This window comes from Mirounga angustirostris, unplaced genomic scaffold, assembly GCF_029215605.1.
Source record: "Mirounga angustirostris isolate CCGP_5_RB_7025 unplaced genomic scaffold, mMirAng1.0.hap1 SCAF_14, whole genome shotgun sequence".
NCBI lineage: Eukaryota > Metazoa > Chordata > Mammalia > Carnivora > Phocidae > Mirounga > Mirounga angustirostris.
In genome coordinates, this window is record NW_026991722.1 from 91593121 (window position 1) to 91607931 (window position 14811).

Sequence of the window (14811 nt, forward strand, 5' to 3'; positions counted from 1 at the left end):
TAAGTTATACATTTAAGTACTGTAAGTTATATAGAGAGAGAGGGAGAGGAAAATGAAGATACTGTGTCTGGGAACTACTGTGAGTTTGCTCCATCCTGAGTTACATTTAGAGACCGAGCCGGGTGTGGAGTCACACAAAGGAATCCGTATTTGCAGCAAATAAGGAGATCACAGGGAATAACTTGCAAAGCCTTGACTCCCAGAGCAGGAGTGAGTGGGTTCTTTTCATTTCCTATTTGGGATGAATATTCAGAGGGGAGCTTTGTCAGCTCCTGTCAAGGTGGGGGAAGGTCGGTCAGGAGTCCTGAGAGCACAGGCCTATAGGGGCATCCTTTGCTCTGTTAATGAGGCCAGTGCGCCTCCTAGTGCAGAGACTTACCCAGACCTGCTCTGTCCCCACAGTCGCTGGGGGTAATGTCAGCCCTGCTCAGGAAGGGCCCCACGTTCTCACACTCACTGTTTTTCTCTGTGAAGGTGTGTCTACACTGCAAGTTCCTGTTCACACTCAGCCCCCAGAGCCAGCCTGCCTCCTCTGAGCACTGCCCCCCCCGTGGGGAGAGATTCCCTCTGCTCTCTGCTCCCCGTGTCTTGTCCTCAGCTGCACAGAGGGTCACAGGCTCCCCTGGGTCAGGACTGCACAGGTACCTCCTGCTAGACCCCACTGCACGGAGGAAGCCTGATCAGGGACAGCATACCAGGACCTCTGTCCTTCCCTGGAGGGTCACTGTCCCATGGAAAACAGGCATTAGGGAAGCAGGTGAAGGAGAGGCTTGCAGAGAAATCCCCCTTCCCAGCAGCAGTCAGGCCAGGGTCCCCCTGCACTCAGCCCTCTGTGGCCCCCAATTCCCTCCGGTCTGCAGTGAGTTCCCGACTGTGCCCATTTCACAGGGACTGAACCCCAGAACATTTGTCCTTGTCAGCGCTCCATTCACCGGCCTGAGGAGCGTGTGCATTGCTGTGGGGACGTCACCTCCGCCATCGGGAAATATGCGGATCGCTTCAGGTATGTACACGGCACTCTTGTGCGGAGGCCTTGCTAATCTGTCTGTAAGGTTCTAATTTTAATGCATAAGATGTTGAAATGAGCCTAATTTATTTTTCCATATTGGCCTTCTTGTCACCTTTTAATCTATACATTTGTGCGTGCTCCCATTTTTTTCAATACATTAGCCAGTGGTTGTTTACTGTGTTATGAAAATTATATTATGTGTTAATTAGACCATTTTTCAAGTTTTTGTCTCATGCATTTTTGCTTTACTTGTGGTGGGAGGTCGGCTGTGCTTCCTTTCCCTTTTCCCTATTCCCCTGTGCCTAGGAGACGCTAAATGTCTCCTTCCCCCTCTTTCCCTATCGCTGAGGTGTTCCCAGGGCTCCCCTCCTCACGGTCTCACCCCATCTGCCCACAGCACAGCCTCTGAGTCCTCCTGACTCCCTCCTGCTCGCCCTGGATGCCCGTCCTGTGGGCAGGGCTCGGGTGTCCCCCTGGCTGTCCTGTGGCATCACACTCAGGGACTCTCTCCTCGGATGGTGGTTCAGGCCGCTGCTAGCTTCCCCTACTGTCCCCCACAGACTTCTCTGGAACCGACTTTTCTTTCCACTGAAGCTCATGGCTTGTGGTCTGAGCCTGGGAGCCAGGGTGTCTGGATTCACTCATTAGTGTTCTATTTATTTGTTCATTTACTTTCATACAGGTTGTGTGAAGTTGGTACATAATCTGTCTCACGTGTTAATAGGGTGTGAGTCTTGCATAGTTTCCTCTGTCTTCTTAATTGTGCAGGTGTTTTTAAGAGACATAATGGGTTTTTCAAATTTTGTCGGTGAATATCACCTCAGCTACCCAGAATTTTTCATGAAAAATTTGTTTATGAAAAAAAAATAATAATAAAGACCACTGTTAAATATAGATACTTTTAAAATTAAGTACCTTATTTCCTTTTTTACTAGCATCTAACACAAATATAAATGGGAATATGATTGGACATAGATAATTGCTATGACAGTTATCAACTAATATTTCTCTGCAATTTCTTACAAATACATTCGATAAATGGGGCTAAAATCACAAAAAGACAGTAGGGAGAAGGAGCCAGGTTTTCCGGTGACGGCATGAAATACATTAGGTGCAGGTGTCCCAGAACTACCCTGAGGTGTGTGCTTGGTGAGGTTCAGGGAGAGGCTACCCCAGGTGACATCACACAGAGGAAACGTTCTCTGCAGCAAACAAGGGGATCAGGGGAGGAATTTCCCAAGCTGTGGCTCCCTGAGGGGGGTGAGCGGGTGCTGTTATTCAGGGTTAGGCTGACCGGTTACAAAGGGGAGTCCTGTCATCCCAGGTAAAGGTGGGCACAGGGTCGTGCAGGGGGACTGAGAACACCAGCTGTGCTGTGTCCTGTGGTGGGTTCCTGAAGCTTGTGCTCCTCCCAGTGCCGAGAGTTAACATTATAAGAGGCAGAGTCACCGGAGGACACGCCATGGTCCTTCTGTGCAGGACGAGTTGGTGCAGGAGCTCAAACCCATCTCGGCTGCGGGACCATTCGTGGTGTTTGCCTCTGAAATGCAAGGTTAACATTCCTGTGAAGAAGAAGGGGTTTCCCTGGGGGTCTTGCTGGTGACAGTTTTAACCTCAGTAACCCTGTGGGGAATGGTTTCATCCTGCAAAAAGAACTCAAGAATGTGCGTCCGTTAGTCTTCAGTTTTGACACAGTCCTGGGAGTTTACCACCGAGTTATTGTCTCTGATGTGGTTGCACTAAGTCCTGGTCTGGTAGAGACTGCTAGATTTTGCATTCCCTTTGGTCCCTTAAAATCCTTAAGGACCAGGGTTGTTACATTTCTTTGTTCAAACACTTCCTAGGACATTTGGGAAGATGGGTGTTGGGCAAGTAGATCCTGCAGGGCACAGATAATGGAAAAAACCTGGGGGCTTAAGATGACTGCTTTTGGGTCAGGAAAGTTGTGTCTCCCTTTTTTTTTCTTTTTACCGGGATCCCTAATTTTTCTGCTTACAGAAAGGTCAGGGCATTTAGTTTAAAAATATTGCAGTGATAAGATAGGGCGCCTGGGTGGCTCAGTTGGTTAAGCGACTGCCTTCAGCTCAGGTCATGATCCTGAAGTCCCGGGATCGAGTCCCGCATCAGGCTCCCTGCTCGACAGGGAGTCTGCTTCTCCCTCTGACCCTCCTCCCTCTCCTGCTGTCTGTCTCTCATTCCCTCTCTCAAATAAATAAATAAAATCTTTAAAAAATATATTGCAATGATAAGATAAATAGTAAAATCTTTAGAAATATCTAAAATAAAGTTTCCATTATTTCCGTAATAATTATAATAATAATTATTTTTGTAAGTTAAAATTAATGAAAGTGACACTAGTAATATTACCAACGAATAAAAATGCTCATGTTACTGGACAGAGAACTGGTTCTGAACTCATGCTGGGTTGTTCACCACTGGAAAATCAATACTCAAGAGGCAAATGGTGGCAAAAGAAGGTGCTTTTTTTTTTTTTTAAAGATTTTATTTATTTATTTGACAGAGAAATAGAGAGAGCACAAGTAGGCAGAGAGGCAGGCAGAGGGAGAGGGAGAAGCAGACTCTCCATCGAGCAGGGAGCCCGACATGGGGCTCGATCCCAGGACCCTGGGATCATGACCTGAGCCGAAGGCAGCCGCTTAACCGACGGAGCCACCCAGGTGCCCCCAAAAGAAGGTGCTTTATTCAGGAAGCCAGCACCCTGCGAAGATGGTGGACCAACACCTCAAAGACCACCTTCCCTGACCAGGTGCCACCCGAGGGTGTTACAGGGGGAGGTACAGGTGAGGCTGGGGACTCTGCAGGAGAACCAGGTGCTCAGGCTGTCAGTCCTGTGTGGACATGACCCCGAACAGACTTGCTTGCACCCTTGACAGCGGCTTTCAATGTGGTCAGGCGTTAACCCCTTCAAGCCAGCAGTCTACAAATGTCAAGGAAAGTAGGGTAATTCTGCTCTGGACCAAGGGACTTAGGTCAGCAAACATGGCGTGCATAAGCTTGAAACAAGCTCAACCTTAAGACGAATGTGAGTCGTGTTACACTGAGAGGAAGCATCCTGAGATGTGTGCAATCTGTATGTTATAGGAAATCATACTATTCCCTGAAGAATATGAAAGCACATTTGTTTTATTTTTTTTGTTTTGGTTTTTTTAAAGATTTCATTTATTCACTTGAGTGAGAAAGGCAGAGAGCACAGCTGGTGGAGAGGCAGAAGGAGAAGGAGAAGCAGACTCTCCGCCAAGCTGGGACCCTGACGTGGGGCTCCATCCCAGGACCCGGAGATCATGACCTGAGCCAAAGGCAGATGCTTAAGCATCTGAGCCACCCGGATGCCCCATGAAAGCACATTTGAAAACATGGTGAACATCTGATTTTTGTCTTGAATAAGGAAACAAACTACAAATATGTCAGTAGGTAGTAGGTGATTTCATGCAGCTCATCTTCTAGCTTCTAATTTCCTGTTTGGAGTCTGGATGGAAGATACTCTGTAACTTCAAGGAAATGAGGGAAGCTTGGCCACATATTGCAGAAAAGAAAGGACATAACCGTGCTTTACAGAGAAGGATGTGAGAAATGAAAGCTCACACAGTGTCTGAACTAGGGACACCCTAGAGGGGGTCTCACGCATTCACAGGGGAGCAGTCAGTGTGGCCACGTGCACCTATAGCCACACTCAGCTGGAGATTCAAGTGGAGAGAAAGCAACATGGCGGATTGGATGGGTGGGTGGGTTAGTGAGGTGAGTGGGACTAACCATGGTGCAGTTATAAAGGATGGATTACAATGATGATAATGGGATCCATGATTGTAATAAGTGAGGAGGAACAGGGATTTAAAGAAATGAAGAAATCAGCAGGGAAAGGGAGAGAGAATAATGTACATTCTTTCGTGTTCACCAATATTCTCCTGCCCGTCCTCACTTGAATAGTGGAGGTGCTATTCCTCCCACCCAGCCTCCTGCTTTGTCACTTTGACACCAAAGCAGATGTAGAAAGAAATCACTTGTGATAATAGGTGAACAATTAAAGCGACAAATAACAGTGGGGCTCTCTTACCCTCTCAGCTAGGTTTGAGTCTCTTCCACGTGCCCCTCAGTGATGTGGCTTCCCCAGTCTTCTCACTCCACACGTTCTCCCCCGGTGACTCTGCTTCCCTCTTGACAACCCATCCGCCCCATTTGTTGATTGACAAGAAGGACTCATGGATGGCCATCACCTTCTTTTGCCAAGTAGTAACCCCAGGTTTTCTATCTCCAAACAATTCTGAATATGCTTGACACTTTTTGAAAAGAGTCAAATCAATTATCTAATTTGTTATGAAAGCAACGATTGTATTCCTCTCAGCACCCAAAATAGACTCCCTGCATCAAGACTAGGGCTCCTCTCTCCCTCACCACATGACATAGGATCTAATTCCTTAACATATTTTAAGGCATACAATATTGTATTATAAGCTAGAGAGGCTATGTTGTATCACAATTCTCTGAGGCTTATTTACCCTGCAAAACTAAAATTTTATACTCACTGAACAGATATTTGCCATTTCCCCTACCCTAGTCCTGGCAACCGCCCTTCTCTTCTCTGCTTCTGGGAGTTTCACTGTGAGGGTAATCGGTAGGATTTACCCTCAGGGACTGGCTTATCCTACTTCCCATAAAGTCCTCTAGATTTAACTTCCTCCTCTTATAAGGGTGAATAATTGTATGTATATACAGAGAAGGACATGGTGGCCTCTAGTCTTGGGTAAAGAAATCACCGGGAGCAGGTAGATGGTGGAGTAAATGCTAAGGAGAGGAGACAACATGAAATTTCAAAGAAACTGAAGAATATGATTTAGTTGGATGAATTCCTGCTAATAGCTCACTTGACTAAGGGACTGTGAGATGATCAGTTGTCCAAATGTGCTAAATACAGAGCTCAAAATCAACTCTGTGGTCCGTGGAAGTCCAGTATCAACTCCTCAGTCCCAAGTCGCACAAAGGTCCTGGCAGAAAACCTCATGATGCTGGAATGACGGGTGTGTGGGCTCCGTGTTCACAGGAGAGATGGTTCTGCCAGGGAGAAGTAGATGAAGGGAGGCAATATACGACTGATTACTTATGTGCTGTTAGGAATTGTTCTCATCAAACATCTCATCTACAGATGTTATGACAATTACATATCTAGTGAATTTTACCAAACTGTAATCTTTTGCACATATCACTGAGCATTTTTATATCCTAGAATATGTCCATTCTATACTGATGCCCTGAAGAACCCTTGCAGGACATTCAAACAAGCAAACAAACAAAACCAGATCCACTGTTCCCTGGTGTGGGACATCAGGTGTTGCACATACGGGTCCTTCAGCTTTTTCTAGAATCTCCTGCGGGGGTCACTGGCCACTTCAGTTGTTTCCTGTACGTTAAGTACAAATGTGCCATTTATTTTCCCCAGTGATAATGGGTTTATTGAAGAAAAGCAAAAACTTGAAATCTAGGACAGGAAAGGTATGGCGAAACCACAGGCAAAGGCAGGCAAAAAAGGATAAGGAAGCTCTTTTATGGAGCAAAGGGTTAGTGTGGGAGGGACAAAAGGTCCAAGGGAGTAAAAGGGAATTCTAATTACATGCCTTGTCATTGGTTGCGTTGTGACAATTTCTCATTCGCTGGGTTGTTGCCAGGGCGGGAAGAAATCTTCCTCTTCCTGAGGTAGGAAGGGACTAGTTACAGGCCTGCAGACTTGCCAAGTCTGTCCTCCTGCCTGGTCTGCAATTGAGGAGTGGTGGGCACGAGAGCTCCCCCTACTGGTCTCTGACCTCCATGCAAAAGAGATGTTCCTTTAATTAAATATCACATAATATATGCATGTGCTTACATTCCCATAGACCAGGACTCTTTCTGACAGTGAGACTCAACAATATCATCAGCAGACCTGAAGGACCAGGGTATCTAGAAATCAGACCCAGTGGGATGCAGACCCCAGCTGGACTCTCAGGGCTTTGGACCGTGGTGACATGTGTGACCTGGACCAGAAGGTGGCGCTGTGGGACTGCCTTGTACCAAAAAAGCAGCTCATTAGTGAGAACCATTCAAAGAAGTCTGGGCCTGAGGGCTGGGTCCTGTGCTCCCCGATGGGTTTCAGCAGCTGTGTCCTCTCTGGTCTGGCAGAGTGTCCCGAGGGGACCTGTGTTTGGCCTCAGCAGATGCTTCCTCCCAGGGCTGGCCCCAGGTCTGAAGCCAACCTCCATCTTCCTCAGTGTGTGATGTGAACTGAGCTCAGCACCAGGGCTCAGGGAAAGAGAGGGGCAGGGACTCACTGGCTGGACTGTATTTGCATATAGAGCCCCTCATGTGGCAAAGGCAGGAGGAGAAAAGGAGGCGTAGGGCAGCCCAGCCCACTGGGGAACCTGGGTCTGTGTCACCATGGCCTGGACTCCTGTGTTCCTGGGGATGCTCTTTTACTGCAAAGGTAGAGATAGGCCTCAGGGAACAGCCTGCATCACCCCTCTGCTTCAGAGTTTAGAGAAAATTTACTTTGAACCTATCCAATATCCTATGGATGTGTGTGTTTGCAGGTTCCCTGTCCCAGCCCGAGCTGACCCAGCCGCCCTCCCTCTCTGCATCTCTGGGAACGACAGACAGACTCACCTGCACCTGAGCAGGGATATCAGTGTTGGCGGCTAGAACATCTACTGGATCCAGCAGCAGCCAGGGAGCCCTCCCCGGGATCGGCTGTACTACTCCTCAGATTCCGATAAGCACCATGGCTCTGGGGTCCCCAGCCCCTCCTCGGGCTCCAAAGACGCCTCGGCCAATGCGGGGCTTCTGCGCATCTCGGGGCTGCAGGCTGAGACCGAGGCGGACTATCACTGGGCTGCAGCTCAGGGCGCTGGGAGCAGGTATCGCTCCTCACAGCGTGTCAGATATGAAGGAAGTGGGTCTAAAACCTCTGGACCCACGGATCTTGTTTCTGAGCCACTTTTCAGTAAGAAAGTTACCTGGAGAGACATAGCAAGGTGGTCTCTTCTGGACGATGATCTATCCTTCAACAGGGAAAGAGGAAGAGTCATGTAATGCACGGAAAGTGACATAAAATGGGGGCATCCGAGGAAGACACAGACACATGAGGTATCCGAGCCCAACTGCACAGCCCCACTCAATCTGGAGAAGATGGACAGGAATGAATTCTGTGTCTACGGCTGAACATACTGCCCAGCGAACATTCCTCCACAATCCGTTCTATCATTTTATTACATAAAGTGTGACCTTGTGTCATGACTGATGTATCCACAGCTGATAGATACCTCTGGCCCTGGTCAGAGACACAGTCTCCTCTCTCTGAACCAGCTACACGAGAACTTGGACCAGATCCTACAGACTCTCCCTGACGACAGCCCCCACACCCTGCTCCTCTTCTCCTCTTGGCTCTCGCGTCCCTCAGGCTTCAGTCTCTCCCTCTGGCTCTTCAGTCTGAGCTCTGTCTCCACATCAGGATTTCAGAGAAAACCGGAAATGACCTTGCTGTAGTTTCCAGTCTCCAGGGCCCATGTCTAGGCAGGAGAATGACCAGAAAATATAGGAGCATGCAACCCCCCACATTCTCCTTCCTGCTCTCAGACCCAGGCCCCATTTTTCTGTTCTCAACACTCCCAGTCAGTCTCTTTGTTTATTTTAGAGGTTTCTTTATTTATTTGAGAGGGAGAGAGAAAGGGCACAGAAGGGAGAAGCAGAGGGAGAGAGAGAGTCTTAAGCAGACTCTGCGCTCAGTGTGGAACTCTATGCGGAGCTAGAGTTCAGGACCCAGAGATCATGACCTGAGCCGAAGGCAGAGGTTTAAGTGCCTGAGACACCCGGGTGCCCCTCAGGACCCTGAGATTAGGAGCAGAGCCAAACCAATAGTCAGACAGTCAATCCACATTGCCCCCCACGCGTCCCCCAGTCATTCTCTTTAATATGAAAATAAAGTTATTACCTTTCCTGAAAAGGATGTATTTATCTAACTTTAGGTAATTGCACATGGGTCTATTGACTTTTACCCCCTTGAGAATTAACTGATGCCATGGGGAGTCTTAGAGGAATCCAGAGACAAAGGATGGCCTGCATATTTTAAGATATGTTATTATTTTTCTCATGCTCCAATTTGCTGGACAGAGGACTCACCATAGAACCATTTTTCTATGCTACTGAAAGCCCAGGGCTATAGTGTTTATTCACACATGCACAAAACCATCAGCAATATCTTGTTCTCACTCCCTGGTAGACCCCTGGGGACACGGGGGACTGTGGTTCTGGCTGGGATGTCAGGGCAAGAAGGAGGGGGCTGCATGCTCCCGCCCCACCCCGTGCTTCCAGACACCTGAAAACCACACAGTTGTAGGTCTTGTGTCTGCAGAGATAAAAAATTGACATACTTCTTGTCACTCAAGAAGACTTGGACACGATTCAGTGAATTGGGAATAGGTTTACTCTCACATGAGCCCTTCTGCCCTAAATAAGTCCTTTTCCAGTAAAAATCTTTGAGATCCTTAACTCTAAATGCAGGGTCAGGACCCTGAAAGTATATAAAGAGAATCCCCATGGAGAAACATCCCTCTGGGGTTTCAAAGTCAGAAGAGCGACAGGGGTCAGGTAGCCTCAGTTTTGGACACACACACACACACACACGCACACACACACCCCTCTCCTCCCTCTGAGTGAATAGTGTGTCTGGGATTCTGCATATTACAGACTTTTCGGTCCTTCCAGAAGTTCAAGTCAACCTGTGCTCACCCAGCCATCCTCAGGGTCACAATTTCCAGAAGGCAGAATCGTCCTCCATAGGAAAACTGGAGACATCTAGTGTGACTGGGATCCTGTCACCAGGGCAGCCAGGATGGGCTCTGAACACCCGCTGTCCTGGGATGAGGCTGAAGCGCAGGAATCCCAGGGGGGAGTCCCTGTCCCCGTGGGCAGCTCAGCCCCAGACCATCTGTGGGATCCAGTCAGTGGCTGAGGCTGCTCAGTATGTTGATTCTGGGACCCCAGCCTCAGAACTCAAAACCCTTGTGGACAAGTGACACATGTTCCCTGTGTTCTCAGGACTGGGCTGTCACTCTTTAGTCATTCCCCAGTGACACTTCCAGCCAGGCTGCACTCTGATGGAAAGTCTTCTGTCCCAACCGGGGCCACAGGGCATGTGACCTCAGGGACACCCCCCCCCTTATCTCCACTTCTCCCCCTCAGCTTCTGGATATTTGACAGCAACTTCTGTGTCCAGTAGGCTTTGGGTAGTAAAATCTATTAGTTCTGTCTGTGTTTGGCAATTTTGTCAGCAGGATGGTTCTGAGTTCATAGGTACAGTCACCTCAAGGGGTTCCACTGGGCACCACGTGGACCTTTTCTACATGGGAGAGCAGACATATGGTACAAATAAGTGATTTTATTAATTTTTTTCTATGTTTATTTTTATTTTTTTTATTTTTTGACAGAGAAAGACACAGCGAGAGAGGGAACACAAGCAGGGGGAGTGGGAGCGGGAAAAGCAGGTTTCCCACTGAGTAGGGAACCCAATGTGGGGCTCAATCCCAGGACCCTGGGAACATGACCTGAGCCGAAGGCAGACGCTTAACCATCTGAGCCACCCAGGCGCCCCAACAAATAAGTGATTTAGGAAAAAGTATATAAAACCCTATTCTCCTGAGAAAAGAAGGCATTCCTGTTCCATTAATTGCATCTTACTGAATGGAATTATGTATAAAATAACACACATTCTTCTGAAATATGACATTGGCTCCGTGGTGACTGACACATAAACTCTGTCACTATGTCCCTGTCAGAGCATCTACAGCTGTCACCCTTTTCTTCTTAGAACTTCCAGCACATTTGTCCTTTGTGCTCTGAGGTCAGGGCCACACACACTCACGTGGCAGGGCTCCTGCAGACTCGTGTCTGTGCTGGCAGGACGGAGCTGGGGAGGGAATCCCTGCCCAGTGTGTGGTCAACTGTTGTTTGAAGCAGGGGAAACAGTGACAGGTGACAAAGATGATCAGTGTGTGACCCTCTAGGAATGCACGGGACGGCTTCTAGACACAATCTGGACAGAATCATTCCCTGTCTCCTCAGTGCTGTGGGGACCTCAGAGGAAGGAGAGCTCTGGAAATCAGGGAGAAAGCACATACAAGGAAAGTCCCGGCATCCTGCACAGAAGCGACCCTGTGTCCATGGGGACCTGTTACTACTCTGGACTGGACCCTCATCTCTAAGAGGAGTTTGTGTAGAGACACCACCCCAGTCCTGACCCAGGAACAGAGAAGGGAGCCATGAACAGATTCATTCTGAAGACTCTTAAGAGGGCATATAGTGAGTCCTGACTTAAGGGAAGTGTATATAGGAACACCCGTTCAGGTCCTAATGCAAGGAGCAGTGGACAAAGCAGTTGTGGGGGGCGGGGGTTGCAGAGATGGGTCTGATGGGCCCTGGTCACCATGTCACAAAATGGTGTGTCTGGGTCTGGACACCAGGGGGCACTCTAGTCCCATTTCTGAGGAATCATTGGTGATCAGAGCTGGGACCTGACACCTGGCCCTGCCTGTGCCCTCTGCTCAGCGCTCTCAGCTGGGAACTCCCCACCCCCTGGCCCCACACAGCCCCTCCCCTGCCCATGTCCTTGACATCCACAGGCAGAGGGACATGACCCAGGACCAGGGAGGGGTCAGAGAACTGGGGTCTCATTTGCATGCTCGGGCCCTCCCTCTCTCAAAGGATGAAGAGGCTAAGGGAGAGATTAAGGGAGGCTCTGCTCAGCTGTGGGGCCACAGAAGGCAGGATCGGTGATGACCTCCACCATGGCCTGGTCCCCTCTCCTCCTCAGCCTCCTTGCTCACTGCACAGGTGATTGGATACAGGGACAGGGGAAGGGGCCCTGGGGGGACATGTGGGGCCCTGCTTCCTCCTCTTGTCTGAAGAACCCAGCATCACCCTGTCTGTGTCTCTCCCCCTTGCAGGGTCCTGGGCCCAGTCTGTGCTGACTCAGCCGTCCTCCGTGTCTGGGGCTCTGGGCCAGAGGGTCACCATCTCCTGCACTGGAAGCAGCTCCAACATTGGTGGTGGTAATTATGTGAACTGGTTCCAACAACTCCCAGGAAAAGCCCCCAGAACCGTCATCTATGGTAATAGCAATCGACCCTCAGGGGTCCCGGATCGATTCTCTGGCTCCAAGTCTGGCAGCTCAGGCACCCTGACCATCACTGGGCTCAAGGCTGAGGACGAGGCTGAGTATTACTGCCAGTCCTATGACAGCAGTCTCAGTGCTCACACAGTGCTCCTGGCCTGTGGGGAAGTGAGACAAAAACCTGCTGTCTCTCAGCAACAGGTCTCCCTGTGCAGCTCCCCCTCCTTGGCCAAGTCAGCTCCTCCCTTTGTTTGGTCTAAACTGTAGTCTGAGACCAATATCAAGGAGCTCTGCCTACAAAACCATCGAAGTTCTGTTAAATTCAGCCCTTCAAGCCTCTCCTTGGCAGGAACACACTGTACGGTTTTCCCATATTGAGTGAAATTCCTGAGTGCCAAGGACAGACTCCCCTGGTAACAGAGTCTGCTGATGAGGGAAACAAAGGCAGGAGAAATGTCGCTTAATGTAAATCTCCTACAGTTGAAGACCCTGGTAGATACTAGACCCATGCGGAGTGTGACCTCCCTCAAGGACCTCATGGCTGCCTTAGCGCCTTCATGTGTGTGTTTGATTAAAGACTGAAGTAACCTTGTCTTCAGAGCAGCTAGCCCCTCGATTCCTGAAACCCGTGCTTCCAAATTCCTTAGAGACTTAGACTATCCCTCACCTCCACTAATTAAAAAGTATATAATCAGTCACTCCTCACAATCCCAGTGAGATTTCTACCCATGTGTCCTGTCCCCGGCCTATAGTAAAATCACTTTTTTTTTTTTTTTTGCAACATTCAATGTCTCAAGCATTCTCTCTTGACCTTTGGTTTCCACAATCCCATATCACTGTGACAAGTCAGGACAGAACCAGAGACAGGGAGTCCAGCTGTGTCTGACTGAGGATAGAGCACTGTCCAGTGAGTGTGCATTCACACCACCTCCTGAACACCTAGCATGTGCCACATGTAAGTCTAGGGATGTGGGACACATGTGGACATGACAGGAAGGTTCCCCATGCTCAGGGGGCTGATAGTGCCTGGGCGAAGAGAGAGGACACAGAAGCTAAACACGTTGTATAGAGAAGCTGTGTCCCAGGAGCATGAGGACGGTGAGGTTGGTGAGTTGGAGTGGGAGCATTAGAGGGGTGCACAGGGAACCCTGGAATCTGTTGTATCATCATGACATCCCCGTTCTGCACAGACAATGATGGAGCCAGAGAGGAGCACGTAGGAGGGACATGGCAGGGGCCGTGGACTCTGTCCAGACAGACTAGGATTTCTGGGCAAGGGGTTGATAGGGGAAGAAAGTAAGAGTCCCCAGGATGTGGAGGAGGCAGGGATTGAGGACGGGAGTGGGAAGGAGAAGAAGGAGGCGTAGGCTTGGGCTCAGTGTGTAGAGTGGGTTCCACCAGCTGGGACAGTGTGAGGACCTATCTCTCGTGCAGGATGACTTACACCTCATGTTTCCGGGAGATAGAATCTACCGCGGAACCAGGGGACAGTTCATCAGGAGTTCTACAGATGCACATCTCTGCTTACTTTTGTCTGACCATTGAGGAAACTTCATCAGTGCCTATTGTTGGGGAGGAAGTATTTCCTCTGCTCTTCAAGGTCCCTCTGGCTGAATCGGAATCAAATTGACATTTGGCAGATTAACAGGAGAAAATCAAATTTAATAGCCTACATAATGTGAATCCACACAGACATGGAGAATTCCAAAGACAGTCAGGCAACATGACACTAATATGAGTGAAAGAGAGGGGTAGGGGTCTGAGGATCAAAGAGGAGAAAGAGCGTTAGCAAGAAGGTGAGAGATGCTCACCAAAATACTAACCAATAGGATCCAACAGTACATTAAAAGGATTATTCATCGCAACCAAGTGGGATTTATCCCTGGGCTGCAAGGTTGGTTCAACATCCGCAAATCAGTCAATGTGATACAATTCATTAATAAAAGAAAGAACAAGAATCATATGATCCTCTCAATAGATGTAGAAAAAGCATTGACAAAGTACAGCATCCTTTCTTGATCAAACCTCTTCAGAGTATAGGGATAGAGGGTACATACCTCAATATCATAAAAGCCATCTATGAAAAACCTACAGCAAATATCATTCTCAATGGGGAAAAACTGAGAGCTTTCCCCCTAAGGTCAGGAACGCGGCAGGGATGTCCACTATCACCATGGCTATTCAACATAGTACTAGAAGTCCTAGCCACAGGAATCAGACAACAAAAAGAAATCAAAGGCATCCAAATCAGCTAAGAAGTTAAATTCTCACTCTTTGCAGATGATATGATACTTTATGTGGAAAACCCAAAGACTGCACCCCAAAACTGCTAAAACTCATACAGGAATTTAGTCAAGTGGCAGCATATAAAATCAATGAACACAAATCAGTGGCATTCCTATACACCAACAACAAGACAGAAGAAAGAGAAATGAAGGAGTCAATCCCATTTACAATTGCACCCAAAACCATAAGATACCTAGGAATAAATCTATCCAAAGAGGCAAGGGATCTATACTCCCAGAAATCTATAAAATACTCATGAAAGAAATTGAAGAAGACACAAAGAAATGGAAAAACGTTCCATGCTCATGGATTGCAAGAACAAATATTGTGACGACGTCAATGCTACCTACAACAATCTACACATTCAATG